Genomic DNA, 5,502 nt, shown 5'->3' with positions numbered 1-5,502 from the left:
ATGAGGAGTGTCAGGAAGCTGCAGAGAAAAAAGATGTCGCCTACAGGGCCATGCTGCGATCGGGCGCAACGCGCGCTATGTGGGACCGCTATAGAGATCTGAAGAGGGAAGCGAGACGTATTTGCCTCAACAAGAAGAGAGAGGCCGAAATACGTGAGTGCGAAGAGCTTGAAATGCTGGCCGACAGGAGGAATGCCCGAAAATTTTACCAGAGAGTTAGGCGACTTACGGAAGGTTTAAAGACCGGGGCGCACTCCTGTAAGAACAATAATGGCGACTTTTCCGCCCTACTAAATGGTAGCAGCACGGAAAGTTGTGGAGAAGAAGAACCCGAGCCCGCAGTCGATGATGACGGAGTCGACATTCCACCGCCTGACTATGACGAGGTACGTATAGCAATAACGCGGCTGAAAAACAACAAAGCCGCTGGAGCTGACAGCCTGCCAGCTGAGCTATTCAAGTACGGCGGCGAGGAGTTGATAAGGTGCATGCATCAACTCTTGTGCAGAATATGGTCAGATGAACGCATGCCCGACGACTGGAATTTAAGTGTGCTCTGCCCAATCCACAAGAAAGGTGACCCCGCCATTCGCGCCAACTACCGCGGGATCAGCCTTCTAAGCATAGGTTACAAGGTCTTATCGAGCGTATTGTGTGAAAGACTGAAGCCCACCGTCAATCAACTGATTGGGCCTTATCAGTGTGGCTTTAGACCTGGCAAATCCACCATAGACCAGGTATTCACAATACGCCAAATCTTGGAAAAGACCCGCGAGAAAAGGATCGACACTCACCACCTATTTGTCGACTTTAAGGCCGCTTTTGACAGCACTAAAAGGAGTTGCCTATACGCCGCTATGTCTGAATTTGGCATCCCCTCAAAACTCATACGGCTGTGTAAAATGACGTTGAACAATACCACCAGCTCCGTCAGAATTGGAAAAGACCTCTCCGAGCCGTTCGCCACAAAACGGGGTTTCAGACAGGGCGACTCCCTGTCATGTGACTTCTTTAATCTGATGTTGGAGAAGATAATAAGAGCTGCAGAGCTGAATCGCTCAGGAACAATTTACTACAAGAGCATGCAATTGCTGGCTTATGCCGATGACATCGACATCATCGGTAACAAAAACCGCGAAGTCTGTTCTGCCTTTTCCATGTTGCATAGGGAAGCAAAGCGCATGGGTCTGGTGGTAAACGAGGACAAGACGAAGTATCTCCTGTCATCAAACAAACAGTCAGCACATTCACGCCTTGGCACCCACGTCACTGTTGACAGTTACAATTTCGAGAAAGTAGAGAATTTCGTTTACTTGGGAACCAGCATTAACACCGATAATAATGTCAGCATTGAAATCCAACGTAGAATCACTCTTGCCAACAAGTGCTACTTTGGACTGAGTAGGCAATTCAGGAGTAAAGTCCTCTCTCGACGTACGAAAACCGTGCTCTATAAGTCACTCATCATGCCCGTGCTGGTATATGGCGCAGAAGCATGGACAATGACAACATCCGATGAGGCGGCTCTTGGAGTGTTTGAGAGAAAGATTTTGCGGAAGATTTACGGGCCTTTACGCGTTGGCGACGGCGAGTACCGCAGACGATGGAACGATGAGCTGTATGAGCTTTACAACGATATGGACATAGTGCAGCGAATTAAAATACAGCGGCTCCGCTGGCTTGGTCATGTCGTTCGAATGGACACCGACGCTCCAGCTCTGAAAGTATTCAACTCGGAACCCGCTGGTGGTAGCAGAGGAAGAGGGAGGCCCCCACTGCGATGGAAAGATCAGGTGGAGAAGGACTTGGCTTCCCTTGGCGTTTCCAATTGGCGTCAGTTGGCACAGAGTAGAAACGACTGGCGTGCTTTGCTGAACTCGGCCAAAATCGCTTAGGCGGTTACAGCGCCAAAAAAGAAGAAGAAGAAGGATTGCCTGAACCAAGTAACTAGGTGGGTGATCAATGGCGGCTGTCGTAGAAGCCTAACATTGGGGAAATGGTAAGAAAGGTGTCGGTTGCCTTATTTCATTAGCTCTAGGAAATCAGATTTAAGCCTATCTTGTATCAAGGAGTCCTTGTCTGCTGAAACTCACTAGAGAAGGCTACACTTGTAAAACAGGAATTATCGGAGCATTTGGAACCACACCTACACTAGCGCTTAACGTTTGTTGAACACGGCGCCTGCGGATATTGCAGGCGGAATTGGCGCAGCACGAACTGCTATTAGGCTAAGGGAGACCGGGTCCTTTTCTGACAAATAAAGAAGACGTTTCTCTGCTGCAGAAAATGTTTTTATAGCGCCCTTTAAAAAACTTTTTTAGCGTAAGATACGAGTGACCCATAGTTACCCTTTAAGGCTTTGCGCACTTGTTTTTTTTTTAAACTATTCCAAGAAGCAAAGTCTACACTAGCACAATTCCCTTTCCGGTTGGAGCAGTAATACCCTGCACTCAGTAGCAGACATCGAAAGTCGTCTTTAGCTCTGATCCCATACTTTTCGTGTAAAATCCTGTAAAAATGTCAAACAGCAAAATTACTCTCTGAAGTGAGAGTAAAAAGTGAGTAACAACAAAAAGTACGGGAACAAAAAAAACATTTTTCCTGTAAAAACGTCAACCAGTGAACCCTTTTCACTTTTCATGATTTTACCAGAAGAAAAAGTTCGGGTAAATCTTGCAACTTCATTCTCTACACAACTCTCAAAAATCGCTCTCATTTACAGGATTTTGGAGGAATTTGGAGTACGGAATCATTTTTCCTTGTAACTTCCTGCAAGTTCGTTCAGAGCTTTTGTTTCGATTCGAGTTAGCGCACTTATATTTATTTTGATTTTGCAAAAAATAAGCTTGAATTTCTTAATAAATCAATAAATTAATCAATTAAAATTAACTATATATCTGTTGCCGCTGGGTATACTCGTTTACACCGCCGCTGGGTATACTTATCACTTTGCCTACCACCTTAGCATACCTATATATACATGAGTGTATACGTGTAGTTAAATCATCTTCACTCATACGTACTACAACATTAATAAGCCATATATGTATGTACATACATTTTGTAAATAGTTAAATAGCCACCGTTATATTTTGTATTCATTTCATAAGTGTATAAATAACACCGCCAGAGTAAAATTCTGGGTCTTTCTTGTATTTGACACGCGTATTAACCATACAAAATATTTTTAAAGCGCTGCGCAAGTAGCACATGAATTAGTGCAAATAAAGTTAAAAGCAAAGCTAAAAAATTTGTATTTGGTCATTTATTTGAGAGACAACAATATCAATTTAAAAGAGGTGCACAAATTTTTAAATGTTTTCTTTCAAATCTGGCAATACCATACCATTTCGCAATCAGCTGATCGCATAAATTGTCCATTCTTCACATTTGTTTTACGTAAAAAAGCCGCATAGTGGAATAAATTGCATTGGCATCAATAATAATCATTGTGTACAAATACAAGTGAGATATCTTAGCAATAGACGTCATCCTGGGCCACAGCTGCGATCATCTGTTTTTTAGAGTTGCTTATTTTGGTCTAACGTCCTCTTTTTTGACCTGAGTTGCATTAAATAGTCTCTTAAAACTTGTTAGTATTTGTTATTCAAATGGTAACATATACATCGGCGTAGCCAGAATGAAATTTAGGGGGGGCTCGGCCCTATTAAGCTGGCATTTCAGGGTACTATTTTATATATATATAAAGGAAAATTTGAAGGTTAGGGGGGGGCGTTCGAGCACCCCCTGCCCCTACCTGGCTACGCCCATGAACATATTTGCCCAAAAACTTGAAAAATATTAAATGATTGCTTTTTAAAAATGCTATTTACAAAATTTCGTTTTGATTGCGACATTAGAAATATTCAGATTATAAAAGTTTTTCACATATGTTTTAAGATTTTAAAGCTTTTAAAAGACGGTAGAATGCAACAATGTGCTTGAATTTGTTTGCATCTTCGTCAGCTTATTCGTTTGCAGACTAGAAAAATGGCGAACAGCCATCAAAATACTGATTCAAAATACACATCTTTCACTGGACACACAAATGGGTGCGGCGATGACAAGTTAAGAATTTGCGATACATTTTCAGGCGAATGTGTGCGAACGTTCACCGTGGGAAGAGGTATGGGACGACAGCTGGCATGGCATCCAGACGGTAATCTGGTGGCTTTAGCATTAAGTTGTAACCGCGTTAAGATATTTGACATAGCTGAAGACGAGCTAATACAGTGCATTCGTCGCCGGAGAATGATGTTGCATTTCACCCAAGTGGAAATTTCTTGGTGACTGGCGGCGATGACGATACAATAAGATTGCTTGATTTATTAGAAGGTCGACCAATTTATACACTTTAGTAGTGCAGTTTAGCGGAACCATATAATATAAATTTTTTCCTGTATTCAACAGTTGCTCGTTTGGAAATCTAATTTGCATACATTTGATGCCAATAGCTCTCGTAACAAACAAGCCAGTTCTCAAAGAGTCCAAATTGAGTAGTCATGGAACAGCTCCACATAACTCCGCCATAGACACACCAGTTGCTGGAGTACCAAAAAGCTGTGATGACAGTATTTTAATTGATCCACGACAATCGGTGGCATATGGAATGCGTGATCGAAATTTTCTGGTGCTTGATAGCCAATATACTACAAGAGTGAAACGCTACAAGTGAAATGCTGTGATAGTAATTTTTCTTAAATTTCCATTTTTATATGCAGTTACATTAAAAAGCTCATAGAGGACAGAGCTGTTGGTGAGGAAGGTGTCGAATTACTGCAGTACTGCAACTGGGAAAATCCACATTTCGCACGTGCCCCACTCGTATGGAATAGTAGCTTATGTCAAAAGGCTGGTTTTAGTATAATACGGCATTCGCAGCATACCCTCACTGGCGCCGAGCCGTTGAAGACATTTTGGCAAATAAACGTGCAAGAAATAGTTCCGATACTAGCACGTCCATATTCTTGTTAAGGGTCATCAAAAAATTCCTTGTGTTGTAAATAATAAAGGAAATGCCGGATTATACTAAAGCCAGCTTCCCGACATAAACTACTATTCCATACGAACACAGAAATATAAATGTATCTAAAACTGAATAACTCAAATCAAATTGGATTGCATTTGCATAATATACCTAATATTGGAATCTATTTTGATCGTAAAAAATACAACTTGCAATCATATAGATTATAGTTTTGAAAGAAATTGTGTAAAAATTGTTAATAGCAATCTGCCTTAAATTTATGTTCCCCATGTAACGGGTATAAAATACGTTAAATTCGCACTATCTGCATTAACAAAAAATATACATTGGAATATTTAAAATAAAACGATTCATATTTATTTTCTAATAAGAATTGTTTCTTAATTGAAAGTATTTAATACTAATATAATGTAGTGGTTAATGTTTAAAAATGAATTCGCAATATGTCCGCAGCTCAGGTTGATTTGAAGAAATCCGTTTAAATTTTTCGAATTACATCTACTTGAATATAGGAT

Source organism: Rhagoletis pomonella, unplaced genomic scaffold (assembly GCF_013731165.1).
Source record: "Rhagoletis pomonella isolate Grant_MI unplaced genomic scaffold, Rhpom_1.0 Rhpom_scaffold_00006, whole genome shotgun sequence".
Lineage (NCBI taxonomy): Eukaryota > Metazoa > Arthropoda > Insecta > Diptera > Tephritidae > Rhagoletis > Rhagoletis pomonella.
Note: the sequence above shows the minus strand (reverse complement) of the source record.